Here is a 14,782-nt window from a genome sequence, read left to right on the forward strand (position 1 = left end):
AGCAATTTCCAAACGCCTGAAGGTACCACGTTCATCTGTACAAACAATAGTACGCAAATATAAACACCATGGGACAATGCAGCCGTCATACCGCTCAGGAAGGAGACCCGTTCTATCTCCTAGAGATGAACATACTTTCGTGCAAAAAGTGCAAATCAATCCCAGAACAACAGCAAAGGACCTTGGAGGAAACAGGTACAAAAGTATCTATATCCACAGTAAAACGAGTCCTATATCGACATAACCTGAAGGCCGCTCAGCATGGAAGAAACCACTGCTCCAAAACTTTCATCAAAAAGCCAGACTATGGTTTGCAACTGCACATGGAGACAAAGATCGTACTTTTTGGTCTGATGTCCTCTGGTCTGATGAAACAAAAATAGAACTGTTTGGCCATAATGACCATCGTTATGTTTGGAAGAAAAAGAGGAAGGCTTTCAAGCCGAAGAACACCATCCCAACCGTGAAGCATGGGGGTGGCAGCATCATATTGTGGGGGTGCTTTGCTGTAGGAGGGACTGGTGCACTTCACAAAATAGATGGCATCATGAGGTAGATTATGTGGATATACTGAAGCAACATCTCAAGACATCAGTCAGGATGTTAAAGCTTGGTCGCAAATGGGTCTTCCAAATGGACAATGACCCCAAGCATACTTCCAAAGTTGTGGCAAAATGGCTTAAGGACAACAAAGTCAAGGTATTGGAGTGGCCATCACAAAGCCCTGACCTCAATCCTATTGAACATTTGTGGGCAGAACTGAAAAAGCGTGTACGAGCAAGGAGGCCTACAAACCTGACTCAGTTACACCAGCTCTGTCAGGAGGAATGGGCCAAAATTCACCCAACTTATTGTCGGAAGCTTGTGGAAGGCGACCCAAAAAGTTTGACCCAAGTTAAACAATTTAAAGGCAATGCTACCAAAAACGAATTGAGTGTATCTAAACTTCTGACCCACTGGGAATGTGATGAAAGAAATAAAAGCTGAAATAAATAATTCTCTCTACTATTATTCTGACATTCTTGAAATAAAGTGGTGATCCTAACTGACCTAAGACAGGGAATTTGTACTAGGATTAAATGTCAGGAATTGTGAAAAACTGAGTTTAAATGTATTTGGCTAAGGTGTATATAAACTTCCAACTTCAACTGTATGTGAGAATGCTGTTCATTCTACTACAGCTTAGCGTTCAACACCGTAGTGCCCTCCAAGCTCGTCATCAAGCTCTGGTCCCTGGCAATGAACACCTTCCCCTGCAACTTTATCCTGGACTTCCTGACGGGCTGACCCCAGGTGGTGAGAGTAGGCAACAACACCTCCGCCACGTTGACCCTCAACACGGGGGCCTCTCAGGAGTTTGTGCTTAGCCCCTTCCTGTACTCCCTGTTTACCCACGACTACGTGGCTATGCACGACTCCAACTCCATGATCAAGTTTGCTGATGACACGAAAGTGGTAGGCCTGATCACCAACAGCGATGAGTCAGCCTACAGGGAGGAGGTCAGAGACCTAGCAGTGTGATGCCAGGACAACAACCTCTCCCTCAACGTGAGAAAGACAAAGGAGATGATCGTGGACTACAGGAAAAGAAGGGCCGAACATGCTCCCATTCACATCGATGGAGCTGTAGTGGAGTGGGTCAAAAGTTTTAAGTTCCTTGGTGTCCACATCACCAACAAACTATCATGGTCCAAACACACCAAGAAAGTTGTGAAGAGGGCACAACAATGCCTTTTCCCCCTCAGGAGACTGAAAAGATTTGGCATGGGTCCCCAGATCCTCAAAAAGTTCTACAACTGCACCATCGAGAGCATCCTGACCAGTTGCATCACCGCCTGGTATGGCAATTGCTCGACATCCGACCTTAAGGCGCTACAGAGGGTAATGCGTACAGCCCAGTACATCACTGTTGCCAAGCTTGCTGCCATCCAGGACCTATATACTAGGCGGTGTCAGAGGAAGGCCCAAAAAATAATCAAAGTCTCCATTCACCCAAGTCATAGACTGTTCTCTCTGCTACCGCACTGCAAGCAGTACCGGAGCGCCAAGTCTAGGTCCAAAAGGCACCTTAACAGCTTCTCCTCCAAGCCATGAGACTGCTGAACAATTAATCAAATGGCCACCCTGACTATTTGCATTGACCGGTACCCCCTGTATTTAAAACGTGATTTTACACTGCCGCTACTTGCTGTTTATTATCTATGCATAGTCACTTTACCCCTACCTACATGTACAAATTACCTTGACTAACCTGTACCCCTGCACATTGACTCGGTACCAGTAACATGTAGACAGCCTCATTGCTGTTATTTTATCGTGTTACTTTTATTTTAACTTTTTTTTACTTTAGTTTATTTAGTTAATATTTTCTTAACTCTATTTTATTAAGACGGCATTGTTGGTTAAGGGCTTGTAAGTAAGCATATCATGTTAAGGTCTACATCTGTTGTATTCGGCGCAGGTGATAAATACAATTTGATTTGATTTGATTATGAGACACAGCTTTCGATTGCCAATAGATGGGCCTAGCGGCAGATTGACGAGGTTGGTATTTTCTGAGTTAAACTGGCCGAGACCCACCTCTAACAACACAAAACCTCACATAATTTTCCGAAAAACAAGGACAATTGCTCTCAAACAGTGGTATATCGTTTTTTAGGTGAGCGCTGATGCCGCCCTTTGATAAGCAGACCCCAGTCTGTCAAAGGCAGGGGCGCAAAATATGTAGCTTGTCCATTCCCAGCGCGACTCTCCAGAGTGCTGTTGGAGAGATGTATCATAAATCACTTAGCAGATATAGGATATGGTAGAAAGAGTGTGTGGCCTTTTCTGTAGCCTACAGGCTGGAGATAAAATGTATGACAATGTAATCAGACGGACACTTTTTTACAGGTTTCTCCGATCAAATAGCCTAACCTAAAGGGTGCTCAATCAAAAAGTAGCTGTCATGTTAAGAAACAACATGTCCTAAAAACAGGACAGGTCAAAGTAAAATGGATAATATGAATGGACAATCACAACTGTTGTCCGGGAGTTTCACCCCATTGTCATGATCAGTGGTTTTAAGTTTGTATCTGTACATTTTTTACAAGCTGATCATAGCGAAAAATAAAATACTTCTGCATTTCCCGTTGTGTAAACACATTGCAAATGGGCTCACGATAACTGATACATTTGGGTAGCAGATATTCAGAGCTTAAATAGCCAAACGAATTAGTCACAGGAATCAGGACTAATAAAGCCAATGCAATGGCCTGTTTTACAAACGTTGGGCCTACCACCACCACATGGATGGATGGGCGTTCATAAAATTCCGTTGGGGGCAGACATCATAGGGTACGCCCCAGTAAGCACAACCCGACGTCTTTTGGACGTCTTTTTTTGGTCTTGTCAGGACGTCGTTATTTTGTGTTTTTCAAACGGTAGGCTTACCACATAGATGGGCATTCATAAAATGCAATTTCAGACAACACTGTATGTTACACCTCAGTAAACATGGGCTGATGCCTTTTGGATATCTTTTTTTGGTGCAGTTCCGGACTGGCCTTGGTTTCCACATCCACAGACGTTGGTTTTTGGTCTGATCCAGACCAAATCTGAACCAATCATGGACGTCTATGTTTGGTTCAGATTTGGTGCGGTCCAGACCGGCCTTGATTTCAACATCAACAGATGTAACTTTTTTTTCTGTTTGGTTTGGTTCAGATTGTGTCTGGACGGGACCAGCCTTGATTTGTCCCGAACATAGACGTTTGTAAATTACTTATTTTCAACTTTCATTCAGAACCAAAAATGAGCCTGATTTCAACATCCGGAAAATACATATTTTCAATGACTGTAAAATACATATTTTAAACATCAGGGAAATAAGTATTTTCAACTTTCATTCAGAACTGAAAATTAACTTGATTTCAACGTCTGGAAAATACGAATTTTTCTATGTCCAGAAAAGATGCCTTTTCAACATCCTGAAAAATATGTATTTTAAACAAACGGAAAATACCTTTTTCACCTTTCATTCAGAACCTAAATTGAACCTAAACTTAACTTCAACGTCTGGAAAAGCTGTGTTTTAGACGTATTTTCAACGTCATTTTGCTTACTGGGGCAATTCCAGTTTTGTGGGGGCGGAATTTTGGTCGCGCAAGGGCCTTGGTTCAGAATGTCTGCCTGGTGCCGAATTGTCTGTACTGTTCCCCTCCCCTCTCTCTGACCCTCGCTAGCTCGTTATGAAAAGATTCTCGGAAAAGTTCTCGGAAGTATGGCAATTTATTAGTCTCCCCCGTTTCAAAATACTTCATTTTAAGAGCTAGGAATCGAATGTTGATTCTCAGAAATGGGAGTGAACGCTGAGTCCACATGCAAGGAGTCGAGAAATCAATTATTTTGAACTCGACTCTCCACAACTACATAATCGTCGTTAACAGTTGTAAAAATTGCAGAGAAAGGCAAGCGACAGCAGCGAAGTCCAGTATGGCAAAACGTAGAGAAGTTAAATGAGAAGGAAGTGGAATAGAGGTACAGTAATCCGTAGTGGTAGTACAAGTGCAATGCTTAAACATCTGAAAGGCACCCACCGTAAAACCCAAACTGTTGCTGGTAGCAGCGCAGCTGCATTGTGGATTTTTTGTATTTTTTTCTTATTGTTCTAATGGAAAAAATTGGAAAAAAAATCTCACTTAAACCGTCATATCGGTCGCCCCGTTTGACCACTTGAAATGTTGTATGCAGGTGTCTTTCCTCATGCTGAACAAATTTGCCTCAAGGGCCCATAAGGTCCTTCAGGATAGATTTTCCTCCATCTTGGACATTTTTGCAAACTTTTGAATAACTTATTTTCATTGCCCATAAATCCAAATAACACAAAATTTGGTGTGTAGGCCATTGTACATCTCTTAATTTAGTTTGAGAAAAGATATGGGGTTGGTTAATCAGATTTTACGTGTCCGTTTTTAAATCCACTCCATGATGGCTTATCAACTTGAAACTTTTTAGGGGAATCTAGCACAGGATCATGATGAACCAGGTTAAGTTTGGCATATCTTAAAATAAGGAAAATATTAACAATTTACGTTTTTGTCTATGTAATGCTTAAAATAATCATACAAATCTACTCATAGACTAAAAGTCAGATTCACTCCAAATGTGGTCTTTTGACTTGTCACAATATTCCCTAAAGAGATTGAGAAAATAACGTTGACGCATTCAAAGATGGCTACACTGAGCTTTACACCACTCCAGCCAACGCTTGGCATTGCGCATGGTGATCTTAGGCTTGTGTCCGGTTGCTTGGCCATGGAAACCCATTTCATGAAGCTCCCGACGAACAGTTCTTGTGTTGACGTTGCTTCCAGAGGCCGTTTCAAACTCGGTAGTGAGTGTTGCAACTGAGGACAGATGATTTCTACGCGCTACGAGCTGTAGCACTCAGCGGTCCCGTTCTGTGAGTTTGTGTGGCCTACCATTTCACGGCTGAGCCGTTGTTGCTCCTAGACGTTTCCACTTCACGATAACAGCACTTACAGGTGACCGGGGCAGCTCTAGCAGGGCAGAAATTTGACAAACTGACTTGTTGGAACGGTGACATCCTATGACGGTGCCATGTTGAAAGTCACTGAGCTCTTCAGTACGGGCCATTCTACTGCCAATGTTTGACTATGGAGATTGCATGGCGGTGTGCTTGATTTTATACACCTGTCAGCAACGGATGTGGCTGAAATAGCCGAATCCACTCATTTGAAAGGGTGTCAACATATCTTTGTATATATAGCGTATGTGTTTACTGTAAGGTACTTGCTTTGGATAATAGAGTCTTGTAAATTACTGTTATTACATGTATATTACATAGTGAAGAAAGGCCAGGAGAAGAGGGGCCACACATACATTTTTATTGTTCTTCATAGTCATTATTGAGTGTGCCTGTTTAGATGCTCGACATTAGATGAACTGTGTTTCACTTCAGTTTAATTTATCCACACTTTGATACAATTATTTTCCATCACCCTGTTTACCAGACTTGACGATACTAAATATGAAGCTGCAAGTCTCTAGAAACTAACCACAAACTTCCTGATATTCATAGGCACACATCATCCAACACACACCAAATCATATATCGTCTCACCCTCCGGTATGCACACAGATTTGAAAGAACAGACTGTGTACAGACTTCTACACCTGAACACTCACATGTAAATGTACAGAACATATACCCACACCATTTTCACTCACAGGAGACACACATAAATATACAAACACACACATGCTCAGGAATCCATATGTTAATTCATACATCTCACATCTCTGAGAGCAGGCACAGACAGACAAGTGAAAACACTTGAAATGCAGACATGCTAAACATGCACTCACACCATACTGAACCTGTAACACACACACATACACACGCAAACATGCACAAGCACAAGCACACACACACACAGACACACACACACACACAGAGAGAGACACACAAATTATTAATCTTCCTGTCTCCCTGTTGATCTTTGGTGGGAACTTCCTGCTGATGAGAGTTTTACACTGTACCACCCTCTGGGCCCTGACACACACACACACACACACTCACACACACACACACACACACACACACACACACACACACACACACACACACACACACACACACACACACACACACACACACACACACACACACACAACAGGTTACACATCTTGCTGGTGTGATGGCACACTGTGGTATTTCACCCAATAGATATGGGAGTTTATCAAAATTGGATTTGTTTTCAAATTCTTTGTGGGTCTGTGTAATCTGAGGGAAACATGTGTCTCTATTATGGTCATACATTTGGCAGGAGGTTAGGAAGTGCAGCTCAGTTTCCACCTAATTTTGTGGGCAGTGTGCACATAGCTTCTCTTGAGAGCCAGGTCTGCCATCGGGGGCCTTTCTCAATAACAAGGCTATGCTCACTGAGTCTGTACATTGTCAAATATTTCCTTAATTTTGGGTCAGTCACAGTGGTCAGGTATTCTGTCACTGTGTACTCTCTGTTTAGGGCCAAATAGCATTCTAGTTTGCTCTGTTTGTGTGTCAAGTAATTATCTTTTTGTTTTCTCATGGTTTGGTTGGTTCTAATTGTGTAGCTGTCCTGGGGCTCTGTGGGGTCTGTTTGTGTTTGTGAACAGAGCCCCAGGACCAGCTTGCTTAGGGGGCTCTTCTCCAGGTTAATTTCTCTGTAGGTGATGGCTTTGTTATGGAAGGTTTGGGAATCGCTTCCTTTTAGGTGATTGTAGAATTTAACAGCTCTTTTCTGGATTTTGATAATTAGCGGATATCGGCCTAATTCTGCTCAGCATGCATTATTTGGTGTTTTACGTTGAACACAGAGGATATTTTTTCCAGACTTCTGTCTCTCTCTCTCGCTCTCTAGCCCCCCTCTGCACTGACTTACCTCCATAAGAACAGGATAATTCAGAGAGATCTGAAGCTAGAGAACATCGTCCTCCAGCAGGGAGAGAAGAGAGTGGGTCTCCCTGTGTGATTTTAGGAATTGAAGACTTTGCACTCCTGCTCCCTGACAAATTCTTAGGCTTTAGCTCAACAAGCTAAGCTGATTTTGAGTCACACAGACAATTCCTGGATAATCACAGAAGCACAAACACTGCAAACCTCAATTCAGACAGACACCCACCCTCTGTAATAGTTCCTGCCTTGCCCAATATGTCCCCATCTTGTCAATGATGCAATATACCATCCATCCCTTAGCTCCTAAGTAGGTTTGCATGGACACAAATAGAGTTATGTAACGAAGGCCAGACAGACATATTAAAACAAGTTCTTGCTATGTTTATGTGTTTCTGTATGCCCTTGTATTATTTTATAACATTACATGGAGGGTACAGCGCAAAACACACATATTTCTGTCTGGATTAAATTGACCGTAAAAATGTTTATTGTGAAATGTTTCACTCATCGGCGAACAGCAATACTATATGCCCTCCTGGTGAAGGTGTGTGCTTGGAGTTCAGTGCTTGCTTTGAGAGGCAGGGTCCGTATAACTATTAAATGAAGGGGTTCTTAAAGGCAGTAGAGCCCCAAAGTATATTTGATATTTAGTAGTTAATTGTATGTTATGTGTAGTTACTGTTTTGCTATGTAATTTCTTAGAAAATACTAAGAATACGCCATATAGTGTAACAAATCATTATCCTGTTTTCTCTCTCTCTCTCTCTCTCTCTCTCTCTCTCTCTCTCTCTCTCTCTCTCTCTCTCTCTCTCTCTCTCTCTCTCTCTCTCTCTCCTCTCTCTCTCTCTCTCTCTCTCTCTCTCTCTCTCTCTCTCTCTCTCTCTCTCCTCTCTCTCTCCTCTCTCTCTCTCTCTCTCTCTCCTCTCTCTCTCTCTCTCTCTCTCTCTCATCTCTCTCTCTCTCTCTCTGTAGTTGATACATAAGATCATAGATCTGGGCTATGCCAAGGAGCAGGACCAGAACAGTTTGTGTACCTCATTCGTCGGAACACTACTCCTATCTTTTCTATTTGTGTATCTCTCTCTGGTTGTACTGGGCCCGTATCTACAAAGTGTCTCGGAGTAGAAAATTGGTTTTAAGTGCTGAGAATAGACATTTCACTCCTACTCTTATGGGTTAAAATAAAAGCTATGTTAAGCCTCTGTCATACTGTCACACCTAGTCGACTGATATTTAGGAGACCTCATGAACTGTCCTAACCGGTTAAGAGTTACCAGCTGGTGTCTTAATAAGAGCGTTGGACTTAGAACCGAAAGGTTGTAAGATCGAATCCCTGGGCTGACAAGGTAAAAATCTGTTGTTCTGCCCCTGAACAAGGCAGTCAACCCACTGTTCCTAGGCCGTCATTGAAAATAAGAATTTGTTTTTAACTGCCTTGCCTAGTTAAATAAAGGTAAAATAAACATCTGAAATCAGGCTACTGATGGGACTTTGATAAATGCAGAAAATCATCAATCAATCGAAGCATTCTACCACAGTGAACGTGTTATTTTTTCGATGACTATTTACAGTGCATTCGGAAAGTATTAAGACCACTTAACTTTTTCCACATTTGGTTACGTTACAGCCTTATTCTAAAATTGATTAAATCGTTTTTTTCCTCATCAATCTACACACAATCTGACAAAGCAAAAACAGGTTTTTAGACATTTTTATTAATGTTTTTATGTGAAAAGTATTTATAAGATGTAAACTTTCAGTTTTTACGATTAAACTGTTTGCATGTCCTAATAATTTGAAAGATTGCTCAGAAAACAAGATGTTTTAGTCGGTGTATTCTTACTTCGATTATGACCTTACGCCGATTAAGATAAACAGATTAATGTGTTTACATGACTAATGCCATACTCAACCTTCTGCCATAACTAGTTTAATATTGAATTATTAGTGTACAGAATTCTGCTTTTCATAACCATTGGAATTGGTATTTAAAAAAAAGAAGGTTATGCATGCCAACATATTAGGCAATAATTAACTTCTTTGGGATAGGGGGCAGTATTTGGAGGTTTGGATGAATGAGGTGCCCAAAGTAAACTGCCTGTTACTCAGGCCCAGAAGCTAGGATATGCATATAATTGGACAGACAGCACTCTGAAGATTCTAAAACTGTTAAAATATTGTCTGTGGGTATAACAGAACTGATTTGGCAGGCAAAACCCCGAGGACAATCCATCCAGAAAAAAAAACAAATTCAGCTGACCTCTGATTACAATGGCTGGGAATGGGAATATAAAAGGAAGTCCTCCCAGATTACAGTTCCTAGGGCTTCCACTAGATGTCAACAGTCTTTAGAAAGAGTTTCAGGCTTGTTTTTTGAAAAATTAGATAGAATTCGTAGTTTTTCTAAGTGGCTCCCATTTTGGCTGTAGTGTTTGTAGCGCGTTCCGCTGAGTGCGTGTACTTCGTTCTTTATCTTCGGTAATGGTCTCCGGTATTCTCTGTCTTAAATTGTATTGTTTATTTACATATTAGGGTACCTGAGGATTGATTAGGAACGTTGTTTGACATGTTTGGACCAAGTTTATTGGTAACGTTTGGGATTCATTTTGTATGCATTTTGAACGAGAGGAAACAGGTGGATTATTGAATTAAGCGCGCCAAATAAACTTACTTTTTTGGGATATAAAGAAGGACCATTTGTTATGTAACTGGGACCCTTGTGATTGCAACCAGATGAAGATCTTCAAAGGTAAGGGATTTATTTTATCGCTATTTCTGACTTTCGTGGTGCATCTGCTTGGTTGGAAAATGTTTTTAATGCTTTTGTATGTGGGGCGCTGTCCTCAGATAATCGATGGTGTGCTTTCGCCGTAAAGCCTTTTTGAAATCTGACAACGCATCTGGATTAACAAGAAGTTAAGCTTTTAAATGATGTATGACACTTGTATTTTCATGAATGTTTAATATTACGATTTCTGTAATTTGAATTTGGCACTCTGCAATTTCACCGGATGTTGGCCTGGTGGGACGGTAGCTTCCCAATGATCCATAGATTAAGACAAGGCAAAGTGATCATGTCAGGCGAAAATGATGTCAAACGTTTTACCATTGCAACAGTCACATTCACCGTTGTTGTCTGAAGCGTGCTATAGAATTCACAGCTGACGATTTCATTGCAATTGGTTATTCCCTATCATTTGCACTAATGTCAATGAGTGTCATCACTATTTTTCCTTTGCTGTACCTCAAACTGTCGTGATTACCAGCTGAGATAAACTTTTACGAGTTGATCCATTCTGAGATGCATTGTGGGTACAACTGATCTCACTTCTCCTCTCTGTTCTTTTAGCTCTGTTCTTTTAGCTCTTATAGCTTCCTCTTTGTCAAATACATTTTTTCACTGTTTTTCTTTTTGGGGAAAATAAACCAGTTTTATGTCCGCTCTCACCCTCTTATAGTTCTTGCACCTGTTAGAAACACACACACACACATACCCATTGTTTCTTCATCCTGTTGTTTACAATCTTGAGCTACAATAAAATAAACCTGTTGAATGTTATTCCTAGAGGGTAGGATGTTTGGTTATGATAGGCCACACTCCAGACTCATGTTATAATATTATTGTATTTCAACACGCTATCAAAGTCTGTTAAGAACTGAAGAATGAGGGAGGATGTGTGTACTGCCCACAAGGGCCTCTGTAGCCAGTGTTGACAGTACTGGCATCGTCAAGCTAGGTGTGTGTGTGTGTCTGTGTCTGTGTGTGTGCATACATGAATGCCTGTGAATATATCAACATTATAGTTATTATACAAATTATCTGCCCTCTCTCTCTCTCTCTCTCCTCTTTGTCTCTCTCCTTTCTTTCTCTCCTCTTTTTCTCGTTCCCTCTCTCAGGCATAATAAGTTGAAGTTGAAGCAGGATCATGACATTGTGGTTTATGAGGACCTGACAGGGGAGGTCACCTGCCCCAGCCCAACAACCTTAACACGTGAGTCGCTACAACGCCACCTGGGGCCATTGCTCCTGGCCACTAAAGTACTTTCAATTGAAGAAAACATAAGATAAGTAATTTGATAATTGGGGTGTGTATTTGTGTTGTAGTCTGTTGCTGAGTGCGTCTAGAAGGCTGGCTGCAGCTGATGCTGAGGTGGGCTCCCCAGGAGCGAGGCAGACCCCTAGACCACCTCCCGACTGCTTCTCTCAGCTTGTGACTATATTGGAGCAAAAGGTAAACTACACAGACACACACATTCAGATCCATTCTCTTTCTTTAATTCAATACAAATCTCTCTCACAGGACCCTTGGTTGGCAAGACAGTCGGTTGTAATAGAAGGATTGGTTTTGTTTATTCTCTGTTTCTCTCTATTTATTGATTGATTTGTATTTAACTAGGCAAGTCAGTTAAGTACAAATTCTTATTTACAATGACGGCTTACCCGGGCCAAACCCTAACCTGGACGACACTGGGCCAATTGTGTGCCGCCCTATGGGACTACCAATCACGGCCGGTTGTGATACAGCCTGGAATCGCACCAGGGTCTGTAGTGATGCCTCTAGCACTGAGATGCAGTGCCTTAGACCGCTGCGCCACTCGGGAGCCCTCTAGGTGGTTCAAGTATTGAACATGGTGTCTGCTAAGATCTTCACCTACTCTGTCTCGGCCAATGAGAGCGTGGCTGATCTGCAGCAACAAATCGTGTGTGAGACCAACATCTGTCCAACCAATCAAGAACTACTATTGGAGGAGGGACTAGCCCTGCTGCCACAGGGAGAGGCGGGGCAGTGTGCCATCGACTACACTAATCTATCTGATGTTATACCTAATCTATAATCCAATCAAAATGTGTTTCATATAGAGCAGTCATGATATTGCAGGGGTAAAGTCTAATAAGAAAGCTCAGAGAAGTCTTCACGGATCTTCACTCTATTTCTCTCTTTCTCTCTCTCTCTTTCTCTCTCTCTCTCTATCTCAGGAGATAGACGGGAGGTGGACAGACCTTTCTCTGGTGTTTCCGTTTGACCGTTCCTCCTGCAGCTATGAGCCACAGTTCACCCCATCCACAATGCCAGAAAATATACGCTTTGTCCGTGAGTACACGCAAACTCTAATGCTAAGAAAACTGAAAAATATGAATGAAAATGGGCCATCTCTTTCTCTCTCTTTTTCTCTCTCTCTCTCCTCTAGAATTAAACTTAAAGCAACTGTCTCTACTCTCTATATGTGAATATGTGAGCATGTTGTTATACACTGTGTATAATGGCACCACAGGGATGGCCGCCATTTTACGGACTCCTAACCAATTGTGCTATTCTGTGTGCTATTCTGTTTGTAACTTATTTTGTACGTAATGTTGCTGCTACCGTCTCTTATGCCTGAAAAGAGCTTCTGGATATCAGAACAGTGATTACTCACCTCAAACTGGATGAAGATTTTTTTTCTTTAATGAGTCTGACGCGAAGGATATTACAAGGGCACCAGGTGAGACCCAAATACAGACACAGGAGGCAGATGGTTGAGCTCCAATATTTATTATAACAAAAGGGGTAGGCAAAAGGCAGGTCGGGTACAGGTGAGAGTTCATAAACCAGGTCAGAGTCCAAACACTACCAGGCGATAGGCAGGCTCGACGTCAGGACAGGCAGGGGATCAGTAACCAGGTCAGAGTCCAAACGGTACAAGACGATAGGCAGGCTCGAGGTCAAGGGCAGGCAGAGTGGTCAGGCAGGCGGGCTCAGAGTCAGGACAGGCAAGGCTCAAAACCAGGAGTGCGAGAAAAGGGAGACTGGGAAAAGCAGGAGCTGAGACACAAAAACGCTGGTTGGCTTGACAAACAAGACGAACTGGCACAGAGAGACAGGAAACACAGGGATAAATACACCGGGGATAATAAGTGACACCTGGAAGGGGTGGAAACAAGCACAAGGACAGGTGAAACAGATCAGGGCATGACAGATATACTGTTTCTCCTGGACCAGGCCCAAATCTCCGCCATTCGCATGAAGAAAAGATAGAGATACAAGGTGCGCAGATCCGGGGGCCTTGTGAGTGGCGAGTGGGTAACCCGCCTCTACCATCCGTTCTATTGACCAACATGCAATCACTGGAGAATAAACTGGATGAGCTCCGTTCGAGACCATCCTTCCAACAGGACATTAAAAACTGTAATATCTTGTGTTTCACCAAGTCGTGGCTGAACGACGACACAGATAATAAACATTTGGCTTGGTTTTCTATGCATCGGCAGGACAGAACAGCTACGTCCGGTAAGACGAGGGGTGGTGGTGTGTGTCTATATGTCAATAACAACTGGTGCGCAATGTCTAATATTAAGGAAGTAAGTATTGAGGTATTGCTCGCCTGAGGTAGAGTACCTCATGATAAGCTGTAGAACACACTATCTACGAAGAGAGTTTTAATGTATATTTTTCGTAGCCGTCCATTTACCACCACAAACCGATGCTGGCACTAAGACCGCACTCTAAAATCTGTATAAGGCCATAAGCAAACAAGAAAATGCTCATCCGGAAGTGGCGCACCTAGTGGCCGGGGACTTTAATGCAGGCAAACTTAAATCCATTTTACGTCATTTCCACCAGCATTTCATATGTGCAACCAAAGGGAATTTTTTTTTAGACCACCTTTACTACACACACAGAGACGCATACAAAGCTCGCCCTCACCTTCCATTTGGAAAATCTGACCATAATTCTATCCTCCTGATTTCTGCTTACAAGCAAAAACTAAAGCAGGAAGTACCAGTGACTAGTTCAATACGGAAGTGGACAGATGACACGGATGCTACACTATAGGACTGTTTTGCAAGCAGAGACTGGAATATGTTCCGGGATTCATACAATGGCATTGAGGAGTATATCACCTCAGTCACCGGCTTCATCAATAAGTGTATCGACGTCGTCGTCCCCACAGTGACCGTACGTATATATCACAACCAGACGCCATGGATTACAGGCAACATCCGCACCGAGCTAAAGGTTAGAGCTGCCGCTTTCAAGGATCAAGACGCTAATCCGGACGCTTATAAGAAATCCCACTATGCCCTCCGACGAACCATCAAACAGGCAAAGCATCAATACAGGACTAAGATTGAATCCTACTACACCGGCTGTTGATGCCCGTCGGGTGTGGCAGGGCTTGCAAACTATTATGGACTACAAAGAGAAACCCAGCCGTGAGCTGCCCAGTGACGCGAGAGGAGATAATGCTCCTCCAGACAGACATTGTGGAGCTCAAGAGACAATTGTGGATGAGTGGAGAGGCCCTGGACCAACTGTAAGAGACCGACAGAAACATCTCAACAGTCCAGTTAACTCAGAG

The 14,782-nt window shown here is 42.5% G+C and overlaps 1 pseudogene; it reads left to right on the top strand.

The window, feature by feature from the left end:
* Window positions 1-14,782, top strand: part of LOC115164353 (inhibitor of nuclear factor kappa-B kinase subunit beta-like) — a 54,654-nt pseudogene that overhangs the window by 14,136 nt on the left and 25,736 nt on the right.

This window comes from Salmo trutta, chromosome 27, assembly GCF_901001165.1.
Source record: "Salmo trutta chromosome 27, fSalTru1.1, whole genome shotgun sequence".
Taxonomy (NCBI): Eukaryota; Metazoa; Chordata; class Actinopteri; order Salmoniformes; family Salmonidae; genus Salmo; species Salmo trutta.